General features: G+C 39.3%; 1 protein-coding gene and 1 long non-coding RNA gene across 5 annotated transcripts in view; both read left to right on the forward strand.

Annotated features, from left to right (window-relative positions):
* Hr4 (nuclear hormone receptor 4) overlaps positions 1-18232 on the forward strand; it is a 206375-nt gene that overhangs the window by 47000 nt on the left and 141143 nt on the right. The window lies entirely within an intron of this gene.
* Positions 1-18232, forward strand: part of LOC110831238 (uncharacterized) — a 71544-nt gene that overhangs the window by 34796 nt on the left and 18516 nt on the right. The gene's annotated exons all lie outside the window — the stretch shown is intronic.

Genomic DNA, 18232 nt, shown 5'->3' on the forward strand with positions numbered 1-18232 from the left:
TGTTTCAGATACTTAAATTCTGGAACATTTTTGAAAAGATTTATTATATGTAACACGTTCATAAAAAATAATAGATTTCCAGTTTTGTTTTCGTTCTACACCCTGGCTAATATGAACATGAACTCCAGCTATATGACAGTGTATTAAGGTCTGGTTTATACAGTGACTTTGTGACGTAACTGAGAGTAAGGACAGGCTTATACATGGAGAGAGCTTTAGAAATAGGTCATGATTGCACTCTCCTTGCATGTTTCTTGTTCTGTAGCTGCAGTAATCATGCAAGTTGTGGAAGTGGAACTTTCATGACTTAAAACACCCTCACAGATGGCTAAACTATTGGTTAAGTCATTTGTAGAAACATAAGTACAGGCCTTTAAAGTGTATAAACACCCTAACACTAATAGCTCTGACCGAAAGGCATGCAAATTGTCTTGATTGATGGGTTTGCTTTTCTCGTGGGCATGATTGATTCCTTTGCTGCTTGCTTAAAGTAAACATCATTCATTTTTCATCCCACGGTCCTTTCAATTTTCAATTTAGTCGATCAATTGTGAAACTCATGTTCTTGAGCAGGGGATTTTGACTCTGCGACCTACTTTTCTGAAAGACTGGAATCGGTGACCCACTGACAGAAACAATAGCCTGTTGAGGAGTTTTATTTTGTCATCTCCTTTTAGAGTCGTAAATTTGGATTATTTGCGCTGAAAGAAAGTGTAGTTGAAACAGCTATTTTGCTGTTTTGTTTTTTATTTTACTTTAAATGCAAGTAATTTTTCAGAGAGATAATTTTACAAACGGCATTCTTATGGCCCATAGGTTGAAAACTATTGCTCTAATGCATTGATGTGGCGAAACGTTCTCCTTGTTTTATTTCATTTTATATTTGTGCCTAGACAGTTAGTCAGTATTTAATAAATATGTAAATTAAGGGTTTGGTTTCTTTTCTCCCACTTTTTTATCTTATTTGTATCTATCTTTCTTTTTGTTATTTTATTGTTATCTTCCCTCCTCTTTTTCTGTTTCTGGCTTTAACCTTTCTACAATTACTTTTTTATGCTTTTCTTTATTTCTGTTAATTCTGTCCTCGGTTTTCTTTTTGGTCTTTAGACTTATTCGCTGACCCCGTGAAGATATGTTACGTACACATTTTAAAACTCATGTGTCTGATTCATTCAAGGCAGCCAGCCATAGAATTTGTGACTGCAATGAGCACATCCTCAAAGCAAGGCCTTCAGTGGCGCTGTAATGACCTTCGCTACTGAAGTCTGTTTGTTTAACAAATGCCATTGGACTTCGCCGTAGTAAATTCTATTGTACCGCTAATATAAACGCCTGCCTCTCCTGATCTAGCCCAATTCATTTCATATTGTTACAGCATCTACTGTAAGATTTTCTCATTCTAGAGGTTTCTTCTTCAACGTAAAATTTATATTTTTTATGGAGAACTAAACTGGGCCATCAAATGTCATAGTACAGCAGTTAGTACCCCTGATTATTATTCGGTAGATACCGGTTTCAAATTTCATCCCGAAGATCAAATACTCTTGACAGGTTTTTCATTCTGTTCCAGATATTTATTGAGATAGTTCTATAAAGTAGGCCAGGACCGTTTCGTTCTATATGATTCACTAATCATCTTATAATTCGGGGCTTTGTAGCCTGAACAAACGCAAGTGTCGTTGAATAAACCAAAAATTATTAAATACTTGTTCTTATGTTTTTGCTGCTGGAGTTAAATATAAAACTTTGGTTGTCGGGGCGAGTCGCGTCAAATGTTGAAAGTTATCCGACGATTCGGCAGATATAGAATTAGCCATCCTCGGGGCGAATGTGTGTTGGTTGGGCGTTTTTGGATGTCTTCCACTGCTTGGAAGACTTGTAAATTAAAATTAATGACTTCTGAAATAGTCACAATATTGTTAGTAAGATTTACGAAGAAATGTTTCGGGACAACAGGCTATATGACTGATCAAATACAGAACAGTGAGGGGCCGTCTGGCCTCGGAGATCTGGAATTCGTACTTGATAGTTGCCCACATTAAGATCACGTGACTGCCACATGAATGTAACATCGCTTCAGATGAAGATATTCACCAGGAATGTGACTGAAGAATTTCTCTTCGTGTTTATAAGCAGCTCGATGAATTTTTAGGTTCTTACGGCGACGGTATGTAGAAGACAGTCACTTTCGATAAGCTACTTCATCGAAGGATAATTTTAAATCAGTGGCTTGTGGCATGTTTTCCTTCGCTTTATACAGGATATCAAATAGGATCAAATAGGCCTGTTGCAGGGCGTCAAGGAGCCTGCGATGGGCTGGGTATGTGAAAGGAATAGGCGAGACAAGGAATGTGTACACAATGACAATGACTTGGAAAGTCAAGAAGGGGGATTGGAGGATAGTATTAACATGAATTTTAATGAGAATAGGAAGTTGGTAGAACTGGCTCAGGATAGTGCCCGATTACAACGACGCCAAACTCGATGTAACACTCCGGGACGTTACTTCACCAGTTTCGTAAATTATTGTGCATACACGCTTATATGCTTACCTTTTGTTCTCAAATCTAACAGAACCTTAATGCCTATAATGATTTGTCCTAAAGGGCCATATGTACTGAGGTCTGTCTGTTCTTCGAAGGGGCCCTGTCTGTGGCTACGCAAGGCGAGCCCCAGGTCTCAACATAAAACAGGCAGAGTATAATTTTATGAACGAAAATTTTTTCATGAAATTGTTCCGCTGTTCGTGTAAGTACTTGCAGATTTCTTTGTGAGACATCTCTAAAATTCGCAAATAACACGTGATAGTCTGCATAAAATAAATGTTATCTCTTTCTTATACACGATGGTTTCTTACAATTCATATTTTTCCATTCTCTGGTTATACTGTGCGTGTGTGCATTAAACAAAGTCAACAATAATATAAGAAATATTATATTTATGAAGAAGTTCGAATAGCTAGCATTTGGGGAATGCCTACTGTTATTCAGTTCAAAATCTTCCCATACAATCTACTATCCTAAAGTTTAAAATATATACCCTGTTTGTTGTTTTATATGTTTGTGAAACAGTCTCTTACCCTAAGAGAAAAACATCAATTGAGGGAATTAAGAACAAAGTTTTGAAGAGAATAACTTGACCCAAGAGACAGGAAATGAGAGGACTGAAAAAAGTTTAATAAGTTTCAAAACTTGTGCTCAAAACCGTATATTCTTAGAGTAATAAAAATAATATGTATGAGAACACAACTTTTGAGTCTACGACTACGAATTTTAGATGGGAGGATAAAATTGAAATTGGCATTAAAGAACTAAGGTGTGGATTGGATTCAACTGGCCCAGGATACGGTTTACTGGTGGTATCTCGTGAACATGAGATGAAACTATAAATTCTGTAAAGGGCGGAGAATTCCTTGATGAGCTTATCGACTGTTGGCTTTTGCAAGCTTTTACCAGTTGAATTACTGAAGTATTACCATTTAGCAATTAAATCGGAGAGATGTAGCCTCTCGGATCCCTAACGGCGACTACGTATTTTTCAGTCGCGCTGAGATGACTGTGTTCTGGGATGTTGCGTCGTGTAGTCTGGTAGATGTTAACGGACGTTTCAGAAGTGATTGCTGCTTCCATCATCAGGTCGATAATATTATTTTCCCCTTTAACTGTAGAATCAGTGATGAATAGGCATTCCTCAAGGTGGCTGAATCAGCAGCTTTTGCAGTAACAGAAAGTGTCTGTTATGAAATGCATTCGTTGACGCCTTTATGAAGAAGTGAACACAGAACAAACAAATCAATGCATGGGAAGGAGGCAGGCGCCGAAGCGAATCTGAAGAGGCTAGTGATAGTGAGTGGAGTGTTCTCTGAAATGCAATGAGTGGAGTACGATGCTCCCAGACCTGCCTCAACTCCAACTATATTGGGGGAGCAAAATACTCAGAGAAGTTGTTTGTGTGGAGGGGAAAGAACCCATTTTATAATGCAGATATAAAGTTTTGGTGTAGGTCCGGGACTTGGGAATTGCATAAGAGTGGAAGAAGAGAGAGAGAGGGAGATAACGGCATCCTGAGGGATGTTGATGGTGGATGAGCGAGACAGAGAATATGATAGCACAAAACATGGGTCCATTAAGAGAATCCCCAGCGGAGGGAAGATGGAGTGTTTTCAAAAAGTGCATCCATTGCTTGTCTACAAACAAGTCATGTGGAGGATGAGAACGGCGAATTGCCAAGCCGAATTACCCCTGTAGCCTGCACCATACATTGCGCCAAGTAATGACTTTTATGGCTGTGCTGTGCTGTCTCATTGTTGCAAAGTCTGCATCTGCACCTCCACTGTACCTAGCAGATAGCTGGTTGTTCAAAATGAGTTCTCAAATGAAAACTTTAGTTTAGTTACACTGTTTGTACTACGTTTCCATTATAAAGAAATGGATCGTGTAAGAGGCAAAGCGGGTTACATTTCTCTTTCACGTGTACTCTTCTGGTGGATTAAACTACTTATAATTTGTAACATTTGCTTCACCATGTGGGTGGGTTTACATGGTTTAGCCCCGGTAATATTACAGAATATTTAGATGGGGGCAGTGTGTGTTTCATTAAATGACACTATTTAACCCGTCTTCCTAACATCGTTAAAGGTAAAGTAACTTCTATGCTTACGCACTGTGCAATAAAGACGTATTCGAATCGGAGGTAAACTCCCACACATTCTTAATCTCCGCACTTTATGGAAATGAGTGACTAGCCTCACGCCTTGCTGCTTTAACTCCGGTATCAATAGGACAGGCTGTAGTTTGTGGCCCAGAGCATGGCTTAAACAAGAAATTATTGGCCTTTTATGGAACCTGAAATTCATTAATATGTTCACAGGAACCTATCGCTGTATTCCATCCTCAGCCATTCGAATCCAGTCCACATTTTACTTAAGATCCATTTTTATATCTTCCTCTCATCTACGCTTCGGTCTCCTAAGTGGTCAGTATAACTGGGTTTCTGGACTTTTTCCATCGTCTAGTATTCTAAACAAAACACCCAAAGGTGTTCGAAAACCTAGTAATATGCCTACTAATATACCATAACTGAAATTCTTAAGAATGGTCTCTTCTGGCGTTACGTACAGAGAACCATGTTTCGGGAGGACAGTGCAGTAGTCGAGTGCACACAGAAAAAACCAGTCGCAGACAACAGGCTAGGATCAGGTTCTGCAACTTGGGCGTTGGACCAGGGGTCCTCTCACAGCAAAAAACATTAACATAATAAAAAATGTTACCTAGAGCTTGAATGAATTCATCTGACTCAGAGAAAGCTCCAACGGCGAGTATATCTGAACACTGTGTTCATAAAATACGCGGAATTTCTTGACTACCAGAACGACAATCAGTTTTCAGACGCAACTGTGCTTCATGTTATGAGTTAGGTAACTAAGCGACTGAGCTTCTGAAGCTGCTTAGTTTTGTGGGAGTAATACAGGAGTCTGGATTATGTTCAAGAATTTCGCATTGTTAAATGTTAGCTTCCCCACAGAAGGATTCTGCCAGTTAACTCTAACGGTAGAGAAAGATTCCGAGGCCTTTGGTTCTACGCCAATGCAGTGCTGTGTAAGGATGAGACTGATATCCGTGACCAACACCAACACCCTCTTTATTGACACTGCCAGCAATGGCACTCCTTTCAAGTATGGAACAACTCACTCCTTAACCAGATTAGTGTATTATTCTCTATTATCGTCTTAATCCTATTCTTCGCTCCCTCTCGCTGCAGACCAATCTATCAGGTTTACGAATTAAGTAGGCTTTGAGGTCTTCGCGGCGGTGAGTCCGAAGATGCTTATCTTCTGGGTTGTAGCGCCGTATAGTCTGGTAGAAGTTTGCCAACATTTCAGAGGTCCTTGCTGCCTCCATCATTAGGGCGATGGTAAACTTTGGTAAACTTCCACCAGACTACACGGCGTTATAACGCAAGAGACAACCATCCCGGTTTACAACTGTCCGGAAATATTTTCTTCTCACTCTCTACGGTGTAACGATTGGAGTTGTTGGTGATATCTGTAAATTGTGGCTTAAGGTTTTAATAATGCGTCTTAAAAATTGCATTGCGTTATAATTCAAATTTAATTTTAAACGGGAAACAGCGAAATAACGTGTTTCTTGAAATATCCCCGAAACTGAAATTTATTTTAGTAAGTAAACGGTTTGTTGTATGCTTATTTCTCTTGAGAAATACGGATTTTTGTCTATATTTTACTACAATAATTCGCAATATTTGCATAAAATAAGACGTCGAAGTTGAAGCAACGAATTTGTTTCGAAATAGTTTACACTTCGTGTACGTTCCTACCTTTTATTCACTACAAGCATATGATTCTAGGAATTAAAATACAACTCATTACCGCCATTCGCTTACTGCTAAGAGTCCTTTTTCAGAAGATGACAGTTACAAAACTTTATAAGAAATTTCCCGCCAGTCGAATCAAATATATAACCTCAACACCTTATTTATGATTCTTATTTATATTTCCTGCCATCCGCGCCTAGGTCTCCCACATTATGGCATCGTTTAAGGTGTTCCGATTAACATTATGCAAGTTTATCATCTACCCCAATGCCTGCTGCATGCACCGCCCATCTTGTCATCATTTCTTCGTCTAACAGCTAATATTTAGTGAAGGGTGCAAATTATGCAGCTGCTTATTATGTAATTGTCTCCATCCTCTTGTCTAACGACAAAACGTTTTCCTCGGTTGTTTGTTTTAACACTGTTTTGGCCAGCATTTAATTATTATGAAGACCCGGAAAGCGTGTTACTTCAAAGGAAATGTTGAAACTGGAATGTAGCTTAATTTCTCTTCCAAAACCCCTTTTGGGGTTGAAAATGAACGCAGCCTGTCTGTGACCTATTGTGACCCCGGCCAGACGCTCTTACCATCCTATTCTATCCGTGGAACCAGACCTACCCCAAGCCTCCTCCCCTGTTTCGTCTGCATCCCTACTTGCACACATGTACACACTTCACACTTCACACAGTGGTGCAGTGATTGCTACGCTACGCTTTTCTGCTCGGCCAATTGCATGGTCTGAGCAATCGTACGTGAGATGAAATTCAAATGGTTGGATAAATGTGCACACAGCAGGAATAGTGGGCGGGATACAATAATTCTGGAAGAAAATTCGGCGTGCATCTAAGTATTTGGTATACGAAAGCGAGTGAAGATAGGAATTTTACTGCTTTCTTATATTGCGATCTGAATTCCTTTTTCTAAGACGCCTCCTCACTCATTCTTCTGTATCGCCACTAAATGGTCACGTGGTTGGTTAGGTTCTTGTAAAGGCTGAATGAAAACGGCACGAATTAAATCTCATGTTTGGCTCTGAAATGAGTTTCAGTAAGTATATAAGTTCTTTACACGATGTACATGAAATGAACGCAAATAGGAATGACCATGCTTTGTCTGTCCGTCTCTCCGCAGTAGTTACCCTACAGTTTCCATGTTTTGTTTCCTTGGGCATGTGGATGGGTGTCTTCTCCTGTGTGCATCGACAACACTGGTTCGACTGCTTTTAAACTTGTACTCACTTTATTGTGGCAAACAGTTCTGTCCATACTTGGCAGGAAATTTTTGATGGGTTTCTGCCCCTTTCATTCTTTCAGACGCCGGAAAACGCACTATTGCGTGTTGCTTCTCTTTGGTACAACCCGTTCGTTGAACCGTCATCTTTACGCCATACTCACTCGGCACAAACAGACTATAACTGAACCGCACTCGCAGCATGTCAATGTCTGACCTTGAGGTACAGCATGACCAGTCCTCAGAAACACTGCCAATCATACAACGAAAATATCCCAGTCCTGCGTTCGCTTCGTAAATGCATTTTTAAAGAAACGAATGAAGTACACTACAAATTTACTTTTACAGGAACGTAAAAAATACGTGAGTGCAGTCTTTGCCCTTGACCCTGAGCCTATTACGTTTATGATACATAGTTATTTTTAAATAAACTATTCTTGAAACAATGAAATTGTCTATTTCTTATATTAAACAAATACTTAATGCTTGTATCTACGTAAGTCGAACTTATATAGGCCTCCTCCTCGATCCGTCGACCTGTTAGGTCATGGCGACACTCTTATGCAGGCATCAGGTTCGAAGAACGAAAGTTTGTGGTAACTCATATATTTTCCATAATTATCGCCGTGCCTCCACATGGTGATAAGGCGTGTCAATGACAGTCACCTTATGCATTAAACCGTAAGCCTGTATGGTTTAATAGTGACGAAACTGCGTGAGACATAGGTTGTATTCGGAAAATCCGGTGGTAATCAAGGCCCGGAGTCAAGCTATTCTGACTTATTTTTCAGTAATTTTCGCCTGTCCCTCAAATCAAATACAGGGATCGTTTCTTAAATTAAACCACGCCCTTTAGAGTTCATTATTCATTAATCATTCTATTATCCAGCGCTTTATTACCTGGGATAATGACAGAATCGTTTAATAAAGCATAAACAATAAATAAAATACATAAGTTCGCTCCCTGCATGTAGGCTCGTAGCTTTATAAGGGACGGGGGATTTCTTAATCAGTTGATAAGATTTTTAAATTCTGAACTGTCCTCCGTGAACGTAGACCCCAGAAAAAATGTAGTTTATTCATTTGTCTCAATTTAGTTTTTATATGGATTTAGAATGTGCTTTTGTTACGAAGTGATCGTTGTAGCAGCCCCAAACTCTCCGATACTCTTTATATCCCCAGCAAACGCGTTGTTCGATTCTGCCTTTGAAGAGTGCGTGGAAGTGGTCGACCATTCTCGGTGTCGACTGTCCTTCATTCAGCAGGCCATGTCTTCCATTTCACTGCGCTTTTTCCTATGATATGCATCTGTTAAGTGCTCTGACTATTTTTGGATTTCCCGTCAACAGATGTAATAATAACAACAATAATTGCGGTTTACAAACGTAATTCATTCGATAAAACTGTTCGAAAGGTGAAAATTCGTAAATCTAAAATGAAATTCCCATTAATTTCAATGTAAAGAAATTCTGACTGGTTCCCGACTACCAGAGAAATCACATTATTTTTTTTCTAGTTTACACATGTCAGAAAGGAGGACGGTACTAATTTTGTATGATAGTCGTTACCTATAAAGGAACTGTAAAGCACTATTGAAGTGTTAAATCCGTTTACATTGCACTGTTGTTAAGTATAAACATAATAACTTACGTAAACAAATCAAACAATTGTCTTTGTTAAAACCTTAATTACTGTACGAATAATAATATTAATAAAGACTCAGTGATAGGAAATTGGTTAATTCTTCTTTAAGAATTAATGTTAAAATTAACGTCTTCATCAAGAAAGTGAAGGAGGTATTGTTGACGTGAGTTCGTTGGTTACAAAGCGGGCGTTTGACCCTAGGCCGAAGGTTGGTTCTTCATTGACACGAAAATGATGTTCGTAAATAGAAAAACAGGTGTATATTAACATAGTAGGTTGCAGCGAAAATTCGTAAATCGTAATTCCCTAATTCGAGGATATTGTCTTTGTAAGTGTGTGGAAGGCAATGGAAATGAGACATGGATTTAGGAAGGTGGGAGCAGCTGACATAGTTTTGAAAATAGAACGCTACTTCCATTCCGGCGTACATGCAGTGTGGCAGCTGTTTGTGCATAAAAATTTGACTTTAAGGACGAGGAAATGCATTTGGACACTGGGAGGTTCACTGTAGACGAGGGTTCATTGACCGACCCGGTATATCGATTTGGTGGGCCATATTTGTCGTCACGTGATATGTTGAGCTGGTCTGGGCTCCAGATCACAGCCATGGCAACTGACGTTCTGCGCTGTGGCGTCATCTCTGTCCCATGACTGACTGACTACAGTGAACAAGCGAAACAGTACAATGAACTGAACTGTGCTTAGTCTGCAAGGTATGAAAAGCGTTTAACCAGAACGATTGCAAGAAATAAATTATATCGCCATTAACCTGTAGTGAGTGTCATTACTAGATAACACCGCATCATAACTTAGAAGGCCGCCATCAAAATATTTTCTTCTGGCTTCATACACGCATTCCGAATGTCCTTTTAGTAGTCACCTGTCTCTGCAAGACTTACCACAACCAGGCCCTTTCAAGGAAATTTGTAGTTACGGAAACATGAAAGTCGTCAGGATTGTTCCGCTGTGTGAGCATTACCAAAATTGTATGATACAGAAAACTTTCGATATGCAGATATATCCAGGTGCCACTGATGATGGTCGATACAAATAAGGCAAATAAATGAGTCCAATAAATGTTAATATGGAGTACTTATGTATAAAGGTTTTAATCGTTAGTACGTATTCAGAAATACGACATGAATAAGACATTGCTGGTATAGAACATTGACGAAAAAACCGTAAGAGTTACATCTATAGCCTTGTCCTTTTAGTTAATTATTCTCACCATCCGTCCATTAGACGCCATATAAATATTGCAGTTCAAAAATCGGCGTTAAGTAAACCATGGCAGATAGCTACACATTTCTTCGTCTGTTCTGACCGTGGTCATTGACAACTAAATGTTTTGCTTGTAATTAAACCCAATTCTTTTGACTTTCAGGCAGACACGAAAGTCAGTAAGCTGTATCACAAGCAACTGGGATTCTCGAAATATAACTAAACTTAATAAGCATCTAAGAGTAGAACATAACTTGAAGGTGTTGGAGAACAGAGTGCTGAGGAGGTTATCTTACCTTAGGGAGGAGGTAACAAGAGGCTGGAGGAAACTGCATAATGAGGAGCTTCATAATTTGTACTCTGCACCAAAAATTATTATAGTAAATAAAGAGAATGAGATTGGTGGGACTTGTAGTAGTGAAAGGGAAAGCGAAATCCATACGTGTTTCCGTAGGGATACATGAAGAGATACCTAGGCGGTCACAGTAAGATAATATAAGCTAGATCTTTCGGAAACAGGCTATAGAGTAAAATTGAGAAGTTGATTCTTGTGGATCAAGATGGGGCCATTGTCGGACTGTTGCGAATATGGAAAGGAAAAACGCTTTGGGTATAAAAAAGATGGAACTTTTTCAGTAGCTGAGTTATTATTATCTGTAGAAGGAATCTGCTCCATGAAACTAACCTTTTGACTAAAATTTTAGGAGTGTACTAGAGCAAATGATCAGGCAGTGATGGTAATGGAACCCTAGGTCGTGCCGCAGGGCTGAAGAGGCGGGAGATGAATTGCGAAGTCATTGCCCTATCGATTTCTGTACGCTTTTGTTGTCGGAAGAAAAAGTAGCAGAGTTGGGTGTAACTAATAACAAATTGCTCCCAACACCGTGCAGAATACGTTTCTGAAAGATACGAATCTGTGACGTTGCCGGGGGGAGGGGCGGCGGCGGCTTGAATCCCCTCAAGAGGTCATTGGCCTATCGATTTTTGTGAATGTTTTGTTTACAGGACCCTCCCCTCAACCGCAACATAAAGGCACATCAGTGTCCTCAAAAGCGGACAGTGGTGGGCTTGTTTAAAAGCGGGGTGAATGCATTGCAATGTTCGGCTTGTAGCCTGAAAACTTATTTCTCTCTCTCTCTGTTGTTAGTTGCTCATTGAAGCGTGTTGCATGGATTTACATTTTATATTTATCAGGGGAACATTGCCCGTGAGGTACTACATCAGAGGTGGTATACATTTTGTTACAAGCACGAGGGAGTTTGAGAACAAAGAGCTGGAAAGAATATTTGGACCTAAGAAAGAGGAAATTACGGTAGGGTACAGAAATGTATATAACAAGAGGTTTCATAATTTGTACACCTCGCTAAATGTTACTGAGAGGATCAAATTTAGTGGAGTGAGATCGGTGGGCCTTGTGGTATAGCACGCGTGTGGAAATGGGACGCGAATACCTGTAGCATTTTGTCAGAAAATCTGGAGTGAAGAAACGACTTTGAAGAATATTATTTAGATAGATTTTAAGGAAATAGGTTGTAAAATGGATTACTCTGGCTCTGGGTGGGTTCCAATAAAGAACGTCGAAGCCGAATTGTTAGCACCACTTGGGACGTCTTGAATTAAAATCTCGGCCCGGAGACCGGTTTTCCTAACTGAAATTTCTCGTGGTTTTCTTCGTTCCCAACAGACAAATACTGGTGTATCACCTTTAATAGTCCACGGCCGCTTCCTTCCACATCCTTTTGAATTTATTATTCATTAATCATCGCATTATTAAACTTCGACTATAAAGTTTAATAATGACAGCATCGACAAATAAACCACAAAGATACAAATACGTATGGTCCAGAAGCGAGGCCATGTGAACATGATAATGTATGATAAACGTTCGGATTCTCTGACAGCAATGAACATCTTCAGTGGAGTAACTGTACACTTTTAAAGGTAACCCTGCTCTATGTGAGTAGCAGCTCTCTTATGACGTGGTAGTGTGTTAAGTTTTTTTAATATACATGAATTATAAACTTGTTTATGCAAGTTCTAATGTGTATATACTACTTCATGTGTTGTGAGTCGCTATTGAACGACCCAGTCTAAGAGCAAGGTCCTTGAAATGCTGATAGTCGCGCAGCTGGTGAAAAAATACGCCGTTTTTCTTGGAGCCCAAAGGTTCGTCACCATATTTAAAGAGCCGCCACTGATCAGAAACGTGGACCTCTTGGATCATATTTATATCACACACTCATGTAGTCTATGTATAGGTCTCCCAATTAATCTCGTCCTTTCAGGTTTTCAGACTAAAATTTTGTATGCATTTCTCGCCTAGTGTCGAGCTAGATCCTGATAGTAGGCCTACTTGGTGACGAATACAAATTACGAAATTCTTTATTACGTAATTTTCTTCATCTTACCGTTCGTTACTTTCTCTTTCGCAGGTCCTCGGTGCTTTGTTCTCAAACACCCTCACTCCATGTTTTCCCCACAGGGCGACGAAGTTTCACACCTGTATGTAACAACTGGTAGTTTTGCACGAGTACATCTTAAGCTCTAAAACTGTTATGCAGGAGGCTGGAAGCAAACGTTCCTGAGTTTAATTTAATTCGATCTTAACTGTTTTGTGAATGTAATTTTCTATATATCCCTAATATTTTAAACGTATCTTTCAAAGGATTCGTAATATTTTGATTTTGTCCTAAATTCTGGTGACAATGCATGCACACGTGTTCAGTGGCCTCTGCGTTTATTAAAAACTATCTTCTTTCGTGGGGTCAAAAAGAACTTCTTTATGGGATTTTATTTTTTCGTCCAATAAATTATCATCAATATAATCTGCAATAACAGACTAGCATCATTTTACACGAGGGTTATTAAATTATCTGCCCATCCTCGAAGCTTGAGGACCACCCATTGTCGGTATCCGATTGTAGCCTCCATCATCCGCTGTTTTAGCGCGCTATGCTGTTGTGACTAGAGACCAGCTTTTGAAGGACGTTCTTGAAAATTTTAGTTACTTCGGTTTGAGCGAAAAATACGGTTGTTTCATTTCAGCTTATATGTTAATCTCGTGCTTACTAGTAATATTAATTTGTCAGAATATATATACGCGGAAGGAATGTTCTCTCGTGTTTCAGCTGCATTGGTCCAGTATCGAACAAGGTGAAAACAGATCACGTTTAGGTCAATTTACCCTCAGAAACAGAGTTGTGGAGTTTTGAAAGCGGCTGATAATATATGAAAGCGATGTGAAGAAATAAGAATTTTACCCCTAACACCGTGTTTATTTAAAAATGCTTTCAGAGTTTATTAAGACGTGTAATTTCTCTTTCATACTTTCGAATTTGCCAGTCCTAGCCATTTCATTTTATATTTCGTTACCGCACCAACTCATATGTTTAATTTAATAATTTGTAAATCATTATCATGAACAACATTAAACGTTAAAGATCCATGAAGGGGAACAAATGCGGCCCTTGTCTATTTCAGTGATAAGGTGCTTGCTTTATTGTAGTATTTTGTTCCCACGATGATGTGAATTTAGAATAAGGTTTTCTTGTTTGTTTTTTTTGCGCCGAATATTTTTCTGGTTGTACACAACGTTTCAGAGGAGCATGCTACCTCTGTGTTCAGAGTTAAACATATTCCACCAATAGTTTAATACTCAACCGTAAGACTGTTGGACGCAATAAATAGCCCGGAGCTTTGCTATCCATACATATTCTATTGTTCTACTGAACTATTTTAATATTCCCGCCAAAATGTAAATGTGTAGAAGTTGATCTTGTGGGGGAACCAAGATTGATTAGTATTCGGAAGGTCCTGGGTTCGTATATTGTTCCTATGACCAGGTAACACAACAGCGTTTTAGTCGTTTTCTGTCCTTCACGGGAAAGATGGGAAATTCCCGTAGGTCTTAACGTAAGTGGTGACTATTTCCTTCTGCATGCTTTATGCCTTCTCATTCACAATCGTACTTTCACCCAATATTTTATAACCAATGTTCTTGAAATAGTTTAAGTAAACGAACAATTAAGTTGTCATGCGGAAATAAAAACAACAAAATTTTGGCCTACTAGCTGAATCATTTAAGTTTTGCTTCGTGTAGATTATTTCCTATGTGAGCAGAAAACCACTACTGATTTCTTGAATTAAACTGGATTCCTGCAAGTTGCAAGCGTTCATTCATTGCTGAAGAGTCCGGAGTTTCTAAGCGATACGCAGCATAACAGGCTCAATAACTTTGAATGTTCGTCACCACGTCTGCACTGTTTCAGACACTTTTCATTTCGTGCCATAGAATTTCTTTTCGGGGATTCGCTAAAAACCATCATTTCCCTAGTCTTTGTCAAGAAGGCAATGGAACGAGACTGTTTTGGAACACCGATTTTCACTACAGGAAGCTGAAACGAGAGGTTGAATCAAAAATAGAGCGTTCTCCCGCCATTTGGGGGGGGGGGGGGATGCTTCCTCAATGCTCTTCTTGTACTGCAGGAAACGAGGAAAGTATTCTGGAACGAAGTTGTGTTATGCAACGTTGTGCAACGCCATCTTTCTTGTGCTTGCCTGCCGGCTGGTCGGTCAGTCACTTATTGTACTGTCCCTACTAGCACTGTGTACAAGTAGGTCAGTAGTAGCTTGCTGGCGTGCTCTGCTGTCGGATCTTGACTTTGCCTGCCAGCACTACTACCAATCTCGCACGTATTGGTCGACACGCAACAGAACTAATTTCTGTCATAATTCTAAAAGTATCATACTATAGTTTCAAACCTGGTAACCTGTATGAACTGAACTACATTTTTAATAACAATTGTTAAGTGTAAATCTGGTCACTGGACCAAAAGGCAAAGTCTTGAAGACGTGCAGACGGTATAGAGTTAATAATAGATCTCTGCATTAAATGGAAATGAGTAATCGGCCTCATGCTGTGGTTGCCCCCCCCCCCTCCCGTACCAGCTGCGTAGGAGAGAAATTACCGCCCCTGCCTGGACCTGGGGTCGACCAATAGGGCCATTGAGTAAAATGAATAAGAAGAGGTGGGAAAGATGCTTTTGCGGGTAGCAGAGCTAGAAGTTCACATGCAGTTTATAGCAAAATTTTGCGTTCCTGTTCAGTATACATCGCTCACCCACCCAAACATTTTAAGTTTTGAAAGGTGGAGACTGGTTTCTGAAATTAAGTGGGAAGCACTGTCTGGATATGCAATGAAATCTTTTCGTGTGATCAGCCGACCTGTTTAGAAATTAAAATTTTCTGCTCACTGTTGTCAAATTTCTCTCCTGTAGGTCAATCGTTAGAAGATGACGTTTATAATTTTCACTACAGTTCATACTGTAGAAGAATTCAAACTTTGTTTCTTTTAATAGGCAAAATAGTGGCTTGCTGTACCCAGGACTATATTTCAACATTAATGCATGCATATGCCGTCTCTTACCACCACATGCAGTCTATGTCTTGCTACAGACGTTTTAGATGTGTCTTGCTGTATCCTGATTCTGTCTAGTACAGTGGTTGCAATTGGCCGTAGGAAGAAACAATTACTAGCTTCATCTGTGGAGTAAACTGGTTCACAGCCACACATCAGAATCATGGCGACATAGGAATCTTACACAGACACCGAAATACGGCGATATGCACATCCTTGCCGTATATACGACAGAGATGCAGCCATGATGGCTCCAGTCCGCTCATAACGAACACAGGTTTGGAAAGCCATTCCAAGTCAGGACCAGTGGTCAAACAAGCAACGGCAACCAATGAGCTCATTGCATATGCAGGCAGTCCGCGCTCTTACGAATAGTTTCGTTTGTGGAGAACTTAAAGCCGGTCGTTTATTTCCGTAAGCACAATGTTATAATCGGAGGTTACGTTCCTGAACGACTGAGAAACAGCCAAAAGAAAATTAAAAATCAACAACTTTACTGGCTGAAATAAGCAACGGAAATATCAGATGATTACATACGCTGTAAAAATACAACAGTTTTCATTAAGTTGCACACCAAACAGGAGCGTAAGATGAAGTGACTCAAATTTCCTCTTGTCTCACTGACTGACTGGACGAGAGCGAAATTTCGTAAAGCGATGATTGTCTTTAGTGACATTTGAGGTTCTCACATCAATGTTCTGCTTGTGACGTATGAACTTAAAGAGGGTAAGCAGATACCGGCGTTTCAAAGAAAGATTCCGTCTCCATCTTCAGGTATATAGACTTATAAGTGTTATCTTCTACTGTACACATCGGACAAGATATAACGTCTTTATATTTACAAGGGTTAAAAATCAACTTATTTGTAAAATTTGTTTATTAATACATATGGAGCATAATTGTGTTTTATTAATACGTAGCTTATAAGAAGGTCTATGTGTAGGCATCTGGTTCTTACTGCTCTTGCAACTACGAAGCAGATTAATAGACGCTAATATTCAAGAGATTCCAGAAATCAGACTCTCGGCGACTTCATTTCGCCAGTTTAATTTTGGCAGACAAAACCAGCGATTCTGAAGCAAAATTTGTCGTCTTCCCTTTCCGTTTAAGTAGCATATTTGTGTCTGTTCAGAATTATGTAAGAAACGTAGATCACTGGACGTATAAAAATGCGTATTCGAATGCAGATTCTATTAAGAATGTTTTATTCTATCTTCTGTTAAGCTGTAATAAATCAAATAACTAAAACTCTTAATGTATGTTGTTTTATCAGGTTGTGTAACTTAGTAATTTGCCCTAACAGAAAAATGCAGTTGACGTCGTTTGAGAGCAAAGGGCTTAGGAGAATATTTAGACTCAAAAGGAGGTAGTCCTAACGGGATAATGTAGAAAATTGTACGTTTAAAAGAAAGATTCAATGTGCGGGACATGTGTGGATTTGTTCAGCGTTTTAGTCTGAAGGCGACTCGGAGGTTTGGGCGTAGACGATAATATTAACATTTATTTTGAATGCAAAGGTGTGAACTAGACTGAAATGGCTGGAGTAGCTGCCCAATGTCAGGATTCTGTGAACATCGACAATTTTCCGAATTCCATAACAGTAGATAATTCATTGTTATTCGTAGTAATTGTCCGTTGTTGAATTTGACCAGTTATGTAGGCAGTTACTTAGCTAATTGCTTAGTTGCGATGCCTTGGTGAACACTTTCAGAGCATTCCACTACATCTGGGAACTTGTACTATAAAATTTTTACTCTTGATTGGCGGTATTTGTCGGTAATGAAGCCTCAGTCTTCAGGAAACATGTTCCTGAGTGTGTCAAGACATTGTCATTCGAGTCTGTTTTAAGCAGATATTGGTATGGCAGTTTGTATCAGTGTAAGGTTTAGTAATGTTGTAACTTGCTCGGCAGTGGTTAGTTTCTGCGTGGCCTAGAAAACGGTCCTTGACTTCCAAACCGAAGCTAAACCTTCCACTTCACTCTGTCTAATCTTGGTTGGCTCGAACAAAGAGATGGTTGCGTAAGCTATGCAGAGGCTGTCGATTAGACACTACTCGTCGAATGAACGTAAATGCATCTTCATTCTGTATGAATATTTACTTGTACAAAATAAAATAACATACAAAGTAAAGTTTTTGACAAGTTCGAATGTGTTTTGCCTGCAAAGGTTATTCTATATTGAATTGGATTTTGAAATAATAATAATTATTATTATGTACAGTGAATGGGAAAATATTGGGGGTAAGAGATCGTGGTCCACTTTATGGTACTGTACCAGAATTCGACTCCATAAACAAATATAAATATTGACACTGAAGTGCACAGTGCTTGGTTGGAGGGGTGTTAGTTATATTTGAACTTTTTTTTTTGCAGTGCAAGTCAAAGA

Source organism: Zootermopsis nevadensis, unplaced genomic scaffold (genome assembly GCF_977971745.1).
Source record: "Zootermopsis nevadensis isolate Lab colony 2312 unplaced genomic scaffold, Znev_1.0 Znev_ptg000061l, whole genome shotgun sequence".
Lineage (NCBI taxonomy): Eukaryota > Metazoa > Arthropoda > Insecta > Blattodea > Termopsidae > Zootermopsis > Zootermopsis nevadensis.